We start from the raw sequence: 18,869 nt of genomic DNA on the forward strand, positions 1-18,869 counted from the left end.
ATTATATTTCTATTGGACATTGCAAATCTAGAAGGAAAGAACATGCCAAGCAGAACCCCAAACTCCTTCCGTGTATTTGAGAGCGCATTCCTGAAGGGAAAGATGAATATCCAGTGATTTTCCTTTTTTTTTTTGTTAGGTTTGAATTGCATTAAAGCTTCTTTAATTAAATCTATTGTAAATCAGCTCCAAGGTCCCAACTGGGAAGAGAATTGGATCTTTTTGTTTGCTTAAAAGAATTCTAAGAAAATACCCAACTCATTTTAAAAGTGATTTATTTTTAAAAGCTTTGTGAAAACCTTTCCATTTCCCAAGACTCAAGGTGTGACTGATACTGAGTTCTTAAGAGGCTAAAGAGTTGTGGAAATTACTCAGAATTTCCGGAAGGACCTTGCTGGCGCAGGGACCGGCCCCGGGGAGACCTCGGGGCTCCTAGAGGCCACAGCGCAGCCGGGCACTCTGCGTTCGCACCTTCCCTCCGATGAGCGGAAACGTCGGAGAAGATAAAATATTTATTCCTAAGTGTCTATAACTGAATTTATGGATATAACTTGCGGGGTATTATTGCCTGTGTAAACCCACGTAACTCTGCACGTAAAGCATGTTTTTATTAGTTCCTACATAAAAATTTTATGATAATGGCAAACAAAGGACCAATTTACTTTAGCTGAGTTTGTTCTTATTACTCCCGCTTCAAATAGATAAGCAACAGCGCAAATAACAGCAGGCTACAGGGAGGAGGGGTCTCCCAGCGCGGGGGCTCCCCGGCCCAGGGTTAGAAGGGTTCAAACAGGGCTGCCTGTTGTGAAGCCCCCAGAAGGTAACAGGGTGAGGCTGGAGTGGGGGCGAGGGGGTGCCTGCCATTAGCTTTCAAGTCTGTTGCGGAGCAGTTATATACCCGATTGGTAACTGTGGAGTATTCAAACCTCGTTTCTGAAAAGGCCCGCATGACTACTGTTGAAAGAACTCCCACATACTGTATTTCAGCTGGAGTCTTACAGAGAAAAAAGGTTCAAGTGGCTTATTGTGGGTCATCTCCCACTCGGGGATTTAGACAAAGCACAAACAGAACAAAGTTCCTTTAAATGGGGTGCCTTCATCTGGGTCCCTCCTGTCTAGTCTGGCAGGCTTGCAGGGCCCAGTGAGCCACGCCCCTCATTCTTACTACCGCCTTTTTATGTTTGACCTTGGACGTGGCCGGTGATCCCCAGAGTGACCTGGATTGGAGGGGAGTTTTTCTAGAATGTGAAGAGAAGGGAGCTTTCATAAATACAGCCTTTTCCTGCCCAACGACTAGTTAAAAACTGATAGTGAGTCTGCAATCTAGAGCAAGTATGATTACCGAACCAAAATTCAGGGGACAGGATTTGACCACCTAAATCTATGGAGCGGGACAATCACATGGAATATTTTAAATTGAACGAGGCTGGAAAACGAAAGACAGTGTTATCATAGATGCACAACAATGAAGACTCTCTCAGAAATCAGTCCGCTGAGACAGCAGGCAGGCACGGGGCACGTCAGGTTCACTCTGGGCTCAGGTCTGTCTGGGACATTAATGAAATTACAGCGTAGAGCTGCAGTGATCTAGATGCTAGGCATTGGAAGTATTCACACATCAAAAGCTCACGCGTGAGAAGAGTTTTCCTCCAGGCATCTCGACGCTGCTCCCTCTCGGTAGACCACTGGAGTCATTCTAAAGGGCCGGCTATGTTGATTGACCTCAGAGGTCTCTGTGGAAGGAAGGAGCTTCCAGACCTTTCAGCAACCCCACTTGGGGGATGTGTTCCTTTTAGGACCACATCTAACCTGAGGTTCTTTAGTCTACGCATTTCCTCAGTGGACATGTTTACTGATTGTCAGCTGTGTCTCTGTATGTTTGAGATGTTGTTTCGGAAAATTCTTTCCGCCAGGGGAGGAATAGCCATTCTTCCTCAAAGACACTGCTTGGGCCGAATTTCTGTTTTTCTTTTTAAATTTTTATTGAATTTATTGGAGTGACGTTGGTTGATAAAATGATATAAGTTTCAAGTGTATGCTTCTATAATACATCATCTGTATATTGTATTATTGTGTGGTCACCTTAACCTTCTTCTACCTCCCAAATCCCACTTTCTCTCTGATAATCACCATACTGTTGTTTGTTGGGAGAACAGTCCTGGTGTGTGCGTGTGCGTGTGCGTGTGCGTGTGCATGCATGTGTACGTGTATGCATGCACTTACTTTGGCCTCATCTTAGGCTCTGGAGAAAAACCAATCTATGCTAACTATGAAATGAGTGTATGTCTGGCTCTGGCTGACAGTTTACGAACGTGCTGGTGGTAAGTCACATAGGAAGCCAGTCAGCAGAGTTTCCCACACTCACTCCGTGGGGTCACTCAGAGCGGCAAAGGTGCTGCCAGTCATGGAGCTGACCTTCCCAAGTGGTGCTGTACATGCCGACAAGGGCTACTACAAGTTACGATCTTTGCAGTTGGTCTGGAAAATTGTAGACGCAGGCCACCAGCGTCTCCTAGCCGGCCTGTGGATGCCACACTCCGGATCCAGGCCCGGCTCTGTTTGAATGTCCCCAGGTGGGCACTCTGCAGACTTTGACATTCCCTGTGTTCAGGTGCAGACTCGTGGTTTGGGGGAGTTGAGGAAGATGACAGACAGACTTAGCTGAGAGGTTGATGTTGTTGCTTGCTCTCAAGAGGTTTCTAAGAGAATCATTCCATTTAGGGGGAATCGCAATGAGACCGATTTGTTAATACAGTTTAGAGTCTTTTAACTCAGCATTGGATGAATAGCTTTTCAAGTGTGTATGAAAGACAAGAATCCCAAAAGATCGGTTCGATTTTCAAGGGCAGACCCCAGGGAGTCAAGGTTTGTAACAAAAGGGCAGATATGGAAGAGAGGAAGTCCCAGGTCCAACTCTGAGAATAAAGCGAACTGGCTGGGGTCCCTGAGGTGTCGGGGCCAATCTTGCCGGCTCTAGTTTGTTAGCTGGGGGAACCCAGTGAGAATGCTAACAATAAGTCCGTCGGTATTGACTTTGCTGGGTCTGACCCGTATTATAAAGTTCTAACAAGTGGAAAGTATAGTCGAGCTTTGGGAAAAGCCATAGCATGTACAATAGAAGAGAAAAACAACATCTTAAATGAACAGAGGAGAAATTTGAGCGGAATCACCAAGAAATTAGGACACTGGATGGAATGTTACAGCCACGACAGAAAAAAAAAAAAAAGGAGAATATTTATTTAGTGAGACATCATACGATTATACAACTCCCTGGTGTCAACTCACACAGGAAATCTTTGTCTCTTTGCTAATTATGTTAAAAGCAAGGGGGTGCTGAGAAAATTATGCAGACTTGAGGAAATCTGACAACAGCAAAATTAATTTCAGAATTCAGCTTCACAACTCATGAGGCCCAAGATTTAAAAATATCCCTAAATGTGAGAATTCAGGGTTCAGGAAGGCTTTAAGGAGTATCCAAACGTTAAACTTCGAGAGCATTCTCAACGTCTGTTTCACTCCTGAAATACGCAATGAAAACACACACATGTAAATAAGTGCGTTTTATTAATAATCGGAATCTCCTGGATGGACTGATTTAGAGAACCATCAAATGCAAAGTCTGTCGTGGGTTGGGTGACAGGGTTAGGGTCAGCCCTGATTAGGATAATGACCCAGAGTTGCCCAGTACGCAGCCCTGCTGAGCTGTTCTCTGAATTCTGGACGTGTAGGGACAATGTGAAAGTTTAAATTACCAGGTTTATAGAGCGGGGATCCTAAACGCAGAGGAATAGACAGGGGAACAATTCCAAACCCCTTCGTGAGAGCATCTGAGGTCAGCCAGGGTTTGCTGCCTCCCGTGCGGGTTTCCAACGAGTCTTTATAGCTGGTGTGGAGTCTGAAGCCGTAGTTATCTGAGGAGAAAGATGCTTGTGAGTGTTTTTATTTCATATTCTTTATGGCAGAGCTTTGATTTGGGAAGCTAGGTTACAGAGAGGTTAATTCACTTTTCTAGGGCCCCGCTGCTGGCCATTTAGCTAGAACTGAGCCCCTGGCTTATGGCTAAACTACAGCCTCTCTCTAAACTACAGTCAGTGTCTGTCTGTCTGTCTGTCTCTCTCTCTCAAGGGTTTGCAGTTTTAGAACTCTGCCACGGTCCTGTTGTTACTTTTCTAATTGCATAAATACGTTCTGCAACTAAGTGGCTGTTTCACAAACGGTGTGGTTTCGGACAACTCGCCTCACCAGCCTGGGCCACGTCTCTACACATTGGAAGTTGGCCTAGAATCTACCTAAGGCCGTTTCCAGCTCCATGAGGAGGTGGTGGTTGTTTTTGGGAAGTGGCCTTTTGACCGGCGTGGCAGTCGGCATTTCTGCAGTTGGCAGATGGAGGAGGTGAGGGGGGCAGGGTCCGTTCACTCTGGAGCCGCGAAGGCCCGCTCCGGGGCCACCAGCCGACTCTCACACAGAACCAGCTCCTTCCCCACTGGTGGCCGGCGACAGTGTCGGAGAGTGTTGTTGTTGTCATCTTTGATGTGTTTGTAGAAAAGTCCACACAAATGCTAAATCGGGCATACTTTAAAGCTGACCAGGAATATTTCTAAATGCCCCTGCTTTATGTGTGATCACAACTTGAGGAACCATAGAACACATTCAGTTGCGTTAACAGGGGGATCTCATTGCATCCCAGACACAGTCTGGTGTGTTCCCCCAGCTGGGGAAATTAGGGTTAAGAGAGTCCCTTGTGTTGCCATCAACCAAGCCAGGCCCAGAGTTCGTTCTTAACATTTAGTACAACATTTACTGAGGGCGTAAAGTGTGACACCTTTGCAAGGCACTGGGGTCACATTGGCAGTTCCATTTGGTCCTGCCTGTTTCCAGTCTGACTGTCTCCCGTTGTGGCTTGGTGCTGGCCAGGGCAGAGCAGGATAAATCCTGCCATCTAGAGCCCGCCTCAATGCTGCCAGCTTCCTTAACGGGCTCCAAACAGGGAAAAGCCCTTCCGTGGCTGATTGGAGCCCCGGAGACCTGTGTTCTCATGGATCCCTGTGTTGGGGCTCCAGCAGCTGCAGACCTGACCCTTCTGCCTTATATGGGCTACCATCCCTGCCCTCATGAGCGGTGAATGCATGCATAGTGTGTGTACACACATGTACATACGTGCATGTGGTGCATACCCACACACACATGCATGTGTGTGCACATACCTGGGCATACTTGGGTGTATGTGCACACACATGCACGCACATGTCCACATGTGTGCACCACATGCACATGTATATGCTTATGTGTGTGTTCATGCATATGTGTGTGCATGTAAATGTAGGTATTCATGCGTGTCTGTGTGTGCATGTGTGTGTTTGTGTGTGTGAGTGCATGTCTTTGTTTTCCTAGTTTTTCCCAGAATGCAAGGTTGCTTTTGCATCTAGCAAACTGGACATTCTGCAGACTTAGTTGGGTCACTTAGAACCAAGTATTGTCTACAGGTCCCTCTTGACTTTTATTCGTAAGAACTGAAGAAAAATATGAGGAAGTAAGTTGCCTACAAGGAATGCATATTTTAAATTCCAGGCCATAATGCACTGCTAGTTTTCTGGAAAGTTTTGCAAGCATTAGCCAAGACTTAGGTGAAGAACAGAGACACATACTCTGTGAAGGACCTGCTTCTTAAAGATACATGATGATGTCCTCTACAGACAAAACACAGCAGGTCGAGCATGGGAGGAGAGGGCCGTGATCTGTATGAGGATTAAATGCTACATCAGCTCCAGGTAATCCAATGTGCAGTCTCTTAATCTTATTATGTTTCTCCTTGGAAGCATCACTAACAAACAGTGCCATTCTGCAATAGTGACATAAAGTAGGTATTCAGGTCTTCGAAAATCCCAAGCCCTTCCTTCAAAGGTTAGAACTGTTTTTGTTTTGTTTTTTTAATGGAAAGGGGAGAGAGTGGTTCAGTTTTGTGCCATGGATCTTTAAATTTTTGTTTGTACATTTTATCTTCTAGGCCTTGGGGTTCTGAGTTTAGCTGAAACTCTTGTCTGGTACTGGGGACATCAGAGCAGGCAGTGGGACCTCAGTCTCTGGTTGGTTTCTCTCTCCTGGGAACATAGTCCTAGGATCCCTTGCCCAATATTCCGAAGAATCCCAGCCCCCAGCTGTGCCTGTCACACATTCACAATCAAGCTGGCCGAGAGAGGCCATCACTGGTCTTCTCTTCCCTTTTAAAAAAAAATCTTTTTATGTAAATTTCTTTTTTATTTTTCTTCCCCTTTCTTCTTTTTTCTCTTTTTCTCCTGTGCCTGTTTCCCATTGTTCCATGTTTGCCTTTCTCCCCCCCTCTCCACCCAGGTGCCCCACCACTATACTGCATTACATACATGCTGAAATACACTATTTTCAGTGAATAAAGCTTTATGCACCCTAGTCATAATTTTAAAAGTCAGGTGAAAATAACCTATTCCTTAAAAACAAACCAACTCCAGCAATCCCAGTTCAACTAAATTAAGTCCATTTTTATTTGCATGTATGTGTTAATTAATATAATGAATTGATGCATTTATTGGATGATAATTCATATTCAGACTCTGTGCTGGCGCTACTGAGGTGAGTGAGACCCAGTCCCTGTTGTCACAAGGCTTGCCATGGTCAGGCAGGGGAACAGTGACATCAGTTACAAGACAAACACATGCTCTTATATCATAAGGACAGGGCTGGGATATGTTAAGGGTGGCCCTGGCCATCAGTGTGGGGAAGAGCACTCGGGGTAGGCTTCCTTGGGTACTGGCTCTTGGTGGGGTGTTTGGGGGTAGGAAGCAATTGTAACCTTCCCCCGGCAGAAGAGCAGCCCCCGGTAATTCAATATAGGAATAAAGGGTTAGTCCTCCCAGGTCTTGGGAGTAGCCTGTGGTGCATTGACCCTAACCAAGGTTGGGTTGATGAGGGTTGCAATTTCCTCTTGACTACTCTACTCAGTCTGAGTTTGCTCAGTTGCAAGTTGAACATGAAATCAATCACAGCAGGATTCAGACCATTTGATTTTAGTTTCATTTGATCATAAAAATCACAAAACACTGGACAGAACGAACATTTTGTGCATATTGAGAGATTATTCAAATGATCCCGTTCTATGCTCTTTATCAATTCTTTGCTGTTAACCATCTTTTCTGAATGAATGAGCCAGAGTTGAAAAGCTTAGTGGGGCAAATAAACTCAAGGATCGGCTTTCCACGGAACAGGGTTTAAGCTGTTGTTTGATAATAATTGTGCCTACTTCATAGGGTTTTACTAGGGTTAAGTACGGCAGGACATATACAAAGCTCTTAAGGCAGGACCTGGCTCATGCTAAGTGTTCAAAAATGTCAACAAGTACAATGCTGATCTGTGAGGACACCTGAAGCTGTTTCTCTGAGCCACAGCCTGATGCTCTAACCACTGAGCAACCGGCCAGGGCTGAAGCTGTTTCTCAAAGTCATGTCAACTGGACTCTGTATGTCATTATATGTCATTGAGTATGTCACCAAAATCACCCCACAAAACAGAATTGGGGATTAAGTATTAAAATTAAGTATTTAGCATATCTGCAATGTGAAGTGAAATGCACGGTAGAAATACCATAAGCTGGATGGCAAGATCTTAGCATTTGTTTAAAGATATTCTGTCAAAGAATCTTGGAGCTCTACCTTGAGCTGCCCTCTTGGAACTAAGGGATCTAAGGGAAGAGACCACAGCAGAAATGTCACTGGTCCATTGCTTCATCCTGTAGCCCAGCCCTTTCCAAAGCGTGTGGGTGGCCCAGCCCCTTTGCCTTCTAGCAGCACCAAGCATGAAAGGAAACAGCCATCAGGTGCTGCGGGCCAGATCTGAGCCCTGATAAGGGTTGTCATGAAACGTGAGCCGCCTCTTTTGTTTGCCGAGTCTCATCACACAGGGCAGAACCCTGGATGAAGGTGCGGCTGTAAATCCCGGGTGAAGAAAAGGCAGATCGCTCGGGTCCTCTGCAGCGCCAGTGTGTGGAATTCTCTTGCCAGAGGTCACTGAGTCAAATGCTGTGGATGGGTAATTTTATGGCCGCTAATAAAATTTATAGCTAAAGCAAGCTAAGATAATAAGGGTAATCAAACATCTAGCCCTGGGACATAAGAATCCCATCTTGGCCCCTTGGTGCTGGCCAGGAGGCCAGACAGCACGGGGATCTCTCTGACCCCTCAAGGCCAGTGGCAGAGTCTCAGAGGGGATTTGCGCTCCTGGGACCTTTGAGGACTGGGCCAACCCAGTTCTGAACGCAACCACTTTGTGGAAACACGTTGACGGACTGTTTGGGTGGCCTTGGTGGGCATGAGGGAAGGGAAGGACAGATGGCGTTTCACTCAGGCGAATGTAAAGAACTGGGCTGATGTTCGACCAGAGAGTGGAGCTCAGGAGGGGGCTTTCCTCGGCCTCAGCTCCCTCTGGGCTTTGCGGTTCTCCCTGTTTCCTCCCCTTCCTGCCCCTCTCTGGTCGGAGGCCCAGGTGGACCTCTCCTGTGGGCCAGGGTACATAGTGTAGGGGTGGGGTCCTGTCACGGAGACCACCCTGCAGGGCACAGCATCAGGAACCCTGAGGACAGCCCCCTGGCTCCACTCCGCTCGCTCTCTCACCCCACGTGGGGAGCCCTGTGACCCCCATCACGTACCAGCGCACCTGCACCGCTGGGGAGCCCACGGGGAGTGACTCTCTGTATGTGGGGTTTTTGTTATGTTCCTTTTTAATATTATGGTAAAACATACATAACCTCAGATTTGCCATCTGATGTTCCTGGGCAGAGAGTCTTCTGTCCCTCAGGAGAGGACCCACGAGGCCACACCTCACCACCACTGTGACAGGAGGAAGGCCTGACCTCAGAGCCAGCCCTGAGCCTGGAGCTGCTGCTTAGTCAAGCGATTCTAGAATGTTCAGGAAAGATTCAGAGCACCTACTATGTGCGGGCGCTGTGCTACTTTCAAGTGCAACCAAGTAACCCAGTGTGACCTTGGGGCTGTCACCAGGGGTCGGGGCTGCATTTTAAAGTAAGAGGAACGGGGTCTGAGCTCTGCTTTCTGTCCCCGCGGTGACCGGGCTGTGGTGGCCCTTTGCCAGCAGCCTCCTGGAGGTCTGTAGTCCTAGCGTTCTCTTTTGAACTGTGGTAGAACGCGCATAAAATCTACCACTTAACCGTGTTTAGTACGTAGGTCAGTGGCATTACGGGCATTCACGTGTCGTGCAAGCATCACCCTCCCACATCCATCTCCAGAACTTCCTCATCTTCCCAAACTGAAACTCAGGCCCCTCTCAACACTAACTCCTCATTCCCCTCCCCCACCCCCGGCACCCATCAGTCTGCTGTCTGTCACTGTGATTTCTGATTCCCTCAGGTGCCTTGTATAAGTGGAATCACACAATATGTGTCCCTTTGTTTTGGAAAGAAAATCTCGTAGAAAATCATTGTATTGCCCCAGTTTTCAGTAGATTTTATTCCAGCCAAAATAACCAAGCAATAGTTAACTTGTGACAATGACAGTGCCTGCTGAGAATTCTGAACAAAAACTTAAAATGTGTCCCGCCGCTGTGTCCCCCGCCCCTCTGCAGTCCTGCTCAGGAAAGGCGCGGGGTGGGATGCGGGACGCGGGGTGCGGGGTGGGGCGCGCGGGCGCTTTTGAAATGCCCTCAGTCTGGATAACTCTGTTTCGGGGTAGAGAAGACGCAAGTGAGGTGAGTCACGTTGGCTCTGGTTTCGGGGTAAAGACACAAGTGGAGGAGAGTAAAGTCGAAATGGGTTCCAGGTCGCCTGATCCGTGGGGGCGGAAGGCATGACAAGACGAGCGCAGCGGAACAACTTCGTGGGGGCCGAGGAAGCCGGGTCCCCGCCACGCTGACGTGGCCACACTCTGCAGAAAAGGGGATTGTTCCGGCTTCGGGACTCCCCGGTGCTTCCTCTGAGTGGGGCATTTCTTTCATTTCTCTGCCTGCAAAGAGAAAATAAACGTAACTCCTAAAAGGAAGCGTCTTGGCCCAGAAGGAATGGTACCGAAAGGCCCTCCTGGGGAGCCTGTCCTGTGACATCACAGCCAGCAGGCAAGTGGCTCCAAGCGGGGACCAACAGGTGTCCCTACAGTAAATGCCAAGACTCGTACCGAAGGCTGGGGCGTCTGTCTGATGTGGGTCTGGATTGAGGCACGTTGTCGCTGGAGGTGATGCGTTTCTGCCCCCTTCGTTATCCAAGGGACTGAAGTGGACAACTGGCAGGGTCCGCTGTACTTGGCCATCTTTGGGTTGGGAATACTTTTTAGCCTTTTTGTTTGCTTGCAGTTACGCTTTCCTCATTTCTATTTTACATAGGCTTTATGACAGTGTACCCGCATGTCTTCATTACCTAGGCGCAGGACAATGGACTGCATAGACCCCTGTGACAGTACCAAGGCTTATCTTTTTCGGGTAATTGTCAGTTGGTCTGTGCTCGGAAATATTTATCAAGCACCCACTGTTTGCAAAACCATGAAACCATTAAGTACCAGTGCGTGTAATAAGTAACAATAAAAGAGATGTCCCCAAACAGTGAGGATAGTAATTGTCTCAGAGAAAACGCTGTTAAAGGCTATTTTCTGGGATTCAGGGGTCATGGTGTCATTAAATGCGATGAAAGACTGAACAGGATGCATCTGCTGTCCCGGGATGTCTGTCCACAGGAAAGGGGGCTGTCAGGTTCCCTGCTGCCTTGGCAGAGGCAGAGGAGGTGGCTCTCTGGGTCAGTAATGCCATTAAGATGGACCCCCCCATGCTGAGACAGTCTGGAAGCTCTCAGAGCAGGTTCTGTCAGCAGGGAAGTTCAAGGTCAGTGGCTTGCAGACTGCCATTTGAGATGTGGCAGCAACCTTGGCTCGTAAGAGCCAAACGTCTTTTGTCTTGATTCTGTGGTCAAGATCATCACCAAATGGAAGATTTTCTGTTTCTTTGGGGACAAATCTACAGCTCCTCATACTGAAGGATCGGAGCAAAATCCGTGGTCGAAAGACACGCATCTCGCCTAAGGTTAAAAGAGAGCAGCTGTGTCTGTGAGGTCTGTGAAAAGGAGCTTCCTGTGCCCACGCATGATAACGGCAGCTCTCATGCATGCTGAGGACCGCACATGTACACGCATGCACGTATGCAAACACACATGTGCACCCTCTTCCTGTGACGTGCTGTTTTGAAATTAGCAGGTACTGTTGCTGCAGGGGAATGGTCCTGTGGAAACCAGATGGAGAGCTAAACGCAGGTTTTAATCAGAACCAAACCAAACCTTGTGCTGAAAATTTAGTCCCCCCAGGTCTGTGATTGGGCCCACCCAGTAAGTTTTCCGCTGCCGCTTCTAGACGGGGACAGGGACACACACATAATCAAGATAGCAAGCCATTTCCTCCAGAACTTCGGGTTTTCCAATGTGTTAGACGGAGGTGTTTGAGTTTTCTCAGGGATGATCACGTATCTTTCCCGGCATCGTGAGAGAGAACATCAGTTCAGAACAGTGTGAACAGGGGAGGCGAGCCATCGTCCTCGAAAAGACACCCGTGGTCTGGACTCCGCACGGAAAGCTTCCTGGAAGCTCGGGCATTGTCTGCTGTCTTGGGCATTGTCTTCTGTCTGGGGCATTGTCTTCTGTCTGGGGCATTGTCTGCTATCTTGGGCATTGTCTGCTGTCTTGGGCATTGTCTTCTGTCTTGGGCATTGTCTTCTGTCTTGGGCATTGTCTTCTGTCTGGGGCATTGTCCGCTGTTTGGGTATTGTCTGCTGTCTCGGGCATTGTCTTCTGTCTTGGGCATTGTCTGCTGTCTGGGGCATTGTCTTCTGTCTTGGGCATTGTCTTCTGTCTGGGGCATTGTCTTCTGTCTGGGGCATTGTCTGCTATCTTGGGCATTGTCTGCTGTCTTGGGCATTGTCTTCTGTCTTGGGCATTGTCTTCTGTCTGGGGCATTGTCTTCTGTCTGGGGCATTGTCTGCTGTCTTGCGCATTGTCTGCTGTCTCGGGCATTGTCTGCTGTCTGGGGCATTGTCTGCTGTTTTGCGCATTGTCTGCTGTCTTGGGCATTGTCTGCTGTCTTGGGCATTGTCTTCTGTCTGGGGCATTGTCTGCTGTCTTGGGCATTGTCTTCTGTCTTGGGCATTGTCTTCTGTCTGGGGCATTGTCTGCTGTCTTGCGCATTGTCTCTTGTCTGTCTTGGGCATTGTCTCTTGTCTGTCTTGGGCATTGTCTTCTGTCTCGGGCATTGTCTGCTGTCTGTCTCGGGCATTGTCTGCTGTCTGTCTTGGGCATTGTCTGCTGTCTCGGGCATTGTCTACTGTCTGTCTTGGGCATTGTCTGCTGTCTGTCTTGGGCATTGTCTGCTGTCTCGGGCATTGTCTGCTGTCTTGGGCATTGTCTGCTGTCTCGGGCATTGTCTCTTGTCTGTCTTGGGCATTGTCTTCTGTCTCGGGCATTGTCTGCTGTCTTGGGCATTGTCTGCTGTCTGTCTTGGGCATTATTGTCTGTTGTCTTGGGCATTGTCTCTTGTCTGTCTTGGGCATTGTCTTCTGTCTCGGGCATTGTCTGCTGTCTGTCTCGGGCATTGTCTGCTGTCTCGGGCATTGTCTGCTGTCTTGGGCATTGTCTGCTGTCTGTCTCGGGCATTGTCTGCTGTCTGTCTCGGGCATTGTCTGCTGTCTGTCTTGGGCATTGTCTGCTGTCTGTCTTGGGCATTGTCTGCTGTCTGTCTCGGGCATTGTCTGCTGTCTCGGGCATTGTCTGCTGTCTCGGGCATTGTCTGCTGTCTGTCTCGGGCATTGTCTGCTGTCTCGGGCATTGTCTGCTGTCTCGGGCATTGTCTGCTGTCTGTCTCGGGCATTGTCTGCTGTCTGTCTCGGGCATTGTCTGCTGTCTCGGGCATTGTCTGCTGTCTGTCTCGGGCATTGTCTGCTGTCTGTCTCGGGCATTGTCTGCTGTCTGTCTCGGGCATTGTCTGCTCCAGTGGATCTCGGGGAGGGGCCTGCGAGCAGCCCTGAGACGGGCTGGTCCTGAAGGGCGAGTGAAGGAGAGGAATTGAACTGAGGGGTGGACTGCAGAATGAAGATGGCCTTAGAGTTCAACAAATCGGGGTCCACCCTGTCTCCTCCACTCACTTTCCTGGGTGACAGCCAGTTCCCACAGGTGACAAACGTCAGGACTGCAGTGAGGGCTCTGTGGGGACCCAGACAGCCCACCTTTCAGCCTGTCTCTCGTGTCCCCAGTTGGCCTGGAACCAGAGGTGGGGCTCCCGAGTGGGCGGACAAGGGGCAGGCGTTCTCGGGTCTCATCTCTTCCCTGCGGAACGAGCCTGCAGCAGCAGCGAGGAGGGGGCCGTCCGAGACTTTGCCTTCGAAGTGTGTGTGGTCGGGCCACCCACTGGTCAGAGAGGCTGCGGCCCTGAAATGAAATCTGTAGCCTGAGTAGGGGGTGTGCCACCAAGGGTGGGGGACAGCGATGGAACCTGGGGTGAGAATGACCACGGAAGGCACACTGCTCAGATCCCTAGGGACTGTCGTGGCTGCCCCACGTCACACCCGAGAACCAGCCCTGCCGGAGGCTGAGGAGTGAGGGGATGCGCGTAAGCCCCAGGCGTGTGGCGGTGTCGCCCTCACGCGTGTGAGGCGGGTGCTGCCCCCGTGGGCCCAGGTCACTTCCCTTTGGAAGCACGTGGGAGCTGACCCCGGTTCAGTGCCTTCTCCTCTGGCCCCCGCACCCGGGGCTGGCCTCGCTGCCCACCCTGCTGAGCTCGGGCACCGTCCTTCCTGCCAGTTCCCCGGGGCCAGTCTGACCTACAGCCAGGCCCTAGAGACTTGGCTAAAAGCAAATTCTGGAAGCTCCCCATTAATTACCAAATCCCAGGTAGCGTTTCTACGCGCACACTCACCTTTGTTGGGTGGGGGGAGAGAACACGTGTCATTGGCCGACTGCACGCTTCCCCGTCCAGCTTCCTGTCAGATCTCTTGACGTCAGTGACTAAACAAAGTTTACTTTCTGTAATCCCCGAGTCTGTCTGGAGCTCAGGTTATTCAGTAAACTTCAGTAACTGAGTTGAGATCGTATACTGAGCAAAATAAGGATAAAGGAAGGACTCAAAGGCCGGCCTTCCCATCTGAACTTGCCTACTTAATGGCTGAATAGCCTTGGACAAATCACCTAATTCCTCTGGTCCTCTGTGTTCTCCTCCCGACTTGGAATTGATGGTTTCAGTAAGGCTTGTAGGAGGAAGAGGTAACTCAACATCAAAGGGGCAGACAGCTATAAGGGCATCTTCTACTCTTAACGGCCATGTAATTTTTGTAGATAGGGATCTTTAGTCTTCCTCACTTGATGAAACCAATTTAGTGACAAGCTATCACAGTTTCAAAGAGCCACCGATAGAATTTGGATGGGCCTGGCCACGGTGGCTCAGTGGCTGAGCGTTGACCCATGCACCAAGAGGTTGCGGGTTCAATCCCGGTCACAAGAGGCAGCCAATCGATGTTCTCTCTCATCGATATTTCTGTCTCTTTCTTCCCTTCCTCTCTCTCTAAAATCAATTTAAAATAAAAGAATTTGTATGGGAGCAGTTCTTCCATAGCCAAATTTTATCCAGTAGACAATTCTTTTGTTTTTTATAGTGGAACAATTCAGTGACGAACTATGGTATTGTCCTGTGGGCAATTCGCAGGGTTGAGGAAGAGTAAATTCTTGGTAACAACCATGACAGTGCCTTGGGTCGAAGACTCCATCAAAACCCAGCATTCGGAAGTGTGTACATCCCAGTGCACGTATGAAAAACAATTGCCTGTCTGACAGGTGGGCTCCTTCTCCGTGGGGATGATCTACAATTGATAGGATTTTAATTGTTCAATTAAATCAGCTATAGCTGTTTCTATTGAGAGCAAGCCTGGTTCCTCTGCTTTTCAGAATGAATAAAGAGGTGGCTAAGCAGAGGTAGTAGATACATTGCTTTAGGCCAGTTAGCTGTGGATTTATCTTTGCACAAGATACTGACTGCCTGTGACTTGTACCCAACTCACAAGGAAAATACATAAATGTAGATGCAGGAGACTGCAAAAAATATTTACATGAATGTCCACTTCAATGCCTTGTACATACTGAGTAAAATACATGGCTGTTCATCTGAACGAATGAGCAGATGAATTCATGGACTGAAAAAGAGGCGACTCTTGATCCCTAAATTAGCACATAGTGGAGGCAAGATGCTCCTTGTGGGGGTGCTGGGAAGGGGTTCCTGTTGTGTCCAATAGTCAAACAAAACTGAAATAGTGTAGTTTTTAAAAGAATGAAGTCTTCTTATTTAAAGGACTTAAGAAGATTTAATGATATAAATATGGGTAGTATAAAATAAGAATGGCTCATATTTATACCACAAATATGTTTTGAATATCTCTGTGTGCTAGGCATTATTTTAATCTCTGGAATACAGTGGTTGCCCTTGACCTACTGTTTGGGACTTTAGTGAGAGACAGTGACTTACTATTTTTTTTTTTTATCTTCACCCGAGGACTTGAGGACTTTTTAAAAATATTTTGTTCAGATAGAGTGGGAGGGGGAGAGAGAGAGAGAGAAACATCGATGTGAAAGGGACACATCGAGTAGTTGCCACTTGCACAACCCAACCAGGGCCGGGGACAAACTGCAACTGAGGTACGTGCCCTTAGCGGGAACTGAACCCAGGTCTCTCGGGACCACAGGCCGACTCTCTGACTGCTGAGCAAAACCGGCCAGGGCAGTGACTTACTATTAAAAGCATAATATGAACCAAGGTAAAGAGATTGAAGGAAAACCCTGCAATTCTGTAGAAACATCTGACAGAACCTGGAAGAAGGCCCCTCTGAGGAAGTGATACTTGAGCTTGGATATGAAGGAAAACTAGAAGTCTTCCAGTTAGAGAGTGAAGACAGGTGCAAAGGCCCTGGGGCAGGAGGAGGAGATATGTCTGAGGAACTTAAGGAAGGCCAGAACCTTGGAGTACAGAGGGTGAGGGGAGGTAAATTGGCCGTTGCTATAGTTATTTGTACATATTTTCTGAAAGCTCGTATTCCTGAAGAGGATACTGGGTGTAGATACAAATGAGAATGTGAACTTTCAGGTGGTGAAAGCTGAATAAAATAGGCATTTGGGGGTTGCCCTCGTCTGTTGTAAAACGACCAGATCACAACCCAGAGAATGCTCAAAGGAAACCTCAGCCAGGCTCTTAGGGTGGAAGGACGTGGACTGGCCCCAGAGCAGTCATGACACTGACTGTGTCTGGAAGCGGGGGCCTGTGAGGAAGGGCAATGTGACTAGGGACCAGAGAGATTTGAATTTTATATAAAAATTTTAAAAAAAGTCTAGCCATGGCCAGTGGGGCTCAGTTGGTTGGACGTCGTCCCGTGCACCAAGAGGGGTTGCTAGTTTGATTCCTGGTCAGGGCACATGTCCGGGTTGCAAGCTCGATGCCCAGTAGGGGGTGTGTAGGAGGCAGCCAGTTGATGTTTTGCTATCACGATGATGTTTCTCTCTCTCCCTCTCCCTTCCTTTCTCTCTAAATGCCCATTTAAAATGTCTTAAAAAATAATGATAATCTAAGATAAATAAAATGTTTAAATTGGCTTATTATAGCACTGGGTACCTTTGTATTATTTTATTCATTTCTTTTTTACATGTTTGCAAGTGTTCTTTAACTAGAAAGAAGGAAGGGTGGGAATTGGGGGGCGGGGACAGAAAGAGAGGCCTGCAGAGGCCTAAGGGTGAGGGTCTTGTTCTCAGCCGCCCATGAGCTTGGGCAGATCCCGTCTCTGCTCCTCGGGTTTCTTATCAAGCATGAGATTTTTGAAGAGCATGGTCTTGATGAGCCCTTCCAGCTCTAAACACTCTGTGGTTCGAATGTCTAGAAACAACTGATGACTGAATACTTCTGCGTGGGAAGCCAGTGCCGCATGCCTGCTGATTCCCAAGTCTGTACGAGTGAGAGATCCAGCCTCTCTTGGCACAGTCACCCTCTTTTAAGGAGCCCGTGTCTTGAAATCACTTGCTAAGGGACATTTGTGAAAGCCCTGAGCCCACAGTATGATCACAGCCACCCTGGCCAGATTTGGGACCCTGGAACCACCTAGAAACCTGTGCCTTTGTGTCGCCATTCGTCACGGTCGTCCTGAGTGGCTTCTGTAGGGGTTTGCAGAGCCCTTGGAAGGGCGGTGCATACGTGCTCCCCCCGCCCCCCCGCAAACTTCAGGTTAGACAGACGGTAACGAAGAGGAAACCACACACGCAGACAGATCAGATGATAACCGCGTTGGTGAACCCATATACTGTGCATAATTGTCATTAACTGCACACACACATTTACTTGTTTAATGACTTTCATTTTTAGATGTTTTTATGTGTTAAAATTAGTATTTGTGTCTTAGATTGAAGCTACTTGATGGAAACAAATGGCGCTATGAATTCGGGGCTTTCGTGTTTGGCCACGGTCCAGGATGGCATCCTGTTCTGTGGGGGCTTTGTAAAGTGCTGTGTGGCGGTGACAACAGCGTGATGGCCATAGCCTCAGTCCCCTGGTTGTTCAGCGGCCCCCCTGGCCTGCCTTCCCTCCAGGAGAGTGGCCGCTAGTGGAGGAGAGCCCACAGCAAGAGCAGGGAGATGCAGCTCTGGGGGGGGGGTGACCGGTCCCCCCGGCAGCGCCCTTGCTGAATGTCAGGGACGCTCCAGGCATCCGCCGCCTTTGCCGCCTCCACTCTGATTTCTCTTATGTGGGTCGGGTTTCCTTACGGTGCGTTGGATGAATGAGAGTAAGAAAGTATGTGTTGGCAGAATTTCAGCTGAGTAAAGCCAAGACTCTCCAAATAAGAGCACGACTTGAAGCAGAGCAAAGTTTCAAGTCAGCGGGGGCTCAGAGTGATGGCGATTCTGCTAGTCATGAAAGGTACAAATGTTTCTATGTCCAAAAGGTTGACAAATGGGACTCTTTCGCTGGCCTGCTGGCCGGCTCCGTCGCAAAGCGGAAAATGTTCCCGACTTTGCCTTATTACATTTGCATTTTCTAGGCAATTAGAAGCAGTGTCCACTCTGCGTTTAAGAACGTCCAGCTGGCTAGAGGCTTTTTCCCCCCTAAACTAGTTTCCTTTTGTCTTTTAAAAAAAAACAACAATTTTGCTTTTTGCAAGTAGACCCATGTTTCAAAGTAACAGGTTTTCGAAATAACACATTAGATTTGCCTGCATAATTATTACATTTGTCATGGGATTAGCACTTTCCCAAAGTATATTTCTACAGCAGCTTCTCATTTTGCCCAGAAGTACGGCTCTTCATAGCATATTATGTGGATTTAGGCAAAACGGACCCAGCCCCATCAACTAGAACTTCCGTTAGAAAGGCAATTATTGCAAATAAAATGGAAACCATTTATCTTAATGAGCCAGTAGGAAAATTAAGTCTATTGAAATTGTCTAAACCCTCCCCATAAACCCCATTGGTAATTCATGGTGGCTATGTCTAGTTTTATGAGCTTTTCTAAGTCATCTGTGTGCTGACTGCCTACAGCAAACAACAAATAATGGTCTGTTCAATTCCTTATGTTCATCGTGAGCAGGTTTGCGTCTCCCTTAATAAAATGATACGTCTGCCCCACTCGTCCATTGGAGAGCATTTGGGCCATTCCTGGTAGGACACTAGCTGGCGTTGTGACTGGTCTGGTCTTGGCTACAATCAGTGTGGATAATGGTTCATGCTTTCCCCTCTAAATGGAGGGGAGACACGGACATAATTGAAACTTACAATGTCAGGGGGTGATTTTAGTCCATTATTTTTAATGCAAGTGAGGAGACATCCTAGCTAAAATGCTGAGAAATAG

The 18,869-nt window shown here is 48.2% G+C and overlaps 1 protein-coding gene across 1 annotated transcript in view; it reads left to right on the forward strand.

The window, feature by feature from the left end:
• Nucleotides 1-18,869, forward strand: part of KIF26B (kinesin family member 26B) — a 385,389-nt gene that overhangs the window by 167,269 nt on the left and 199,251 nt on the right. The gene's annotated exons all lie outside the window — the stretch shown is intronic.

Source organism: Molossus molossus, unplaced genomic scaffold, assembly GCF_014108415.1.
Source record: "Molossus molossus isolate mMolMol1 unplaced genomic scaffold, mMolMol1.p scaffold_m16_p_23, whole genome shotgun sequence".
In the NCBI taxonomy this organism is placed as follows: Eukaryota; Metazoa; Chordata; class Mammalia; order Chiroptera; family Molossidae; genus Molossus; species Molossus molossus.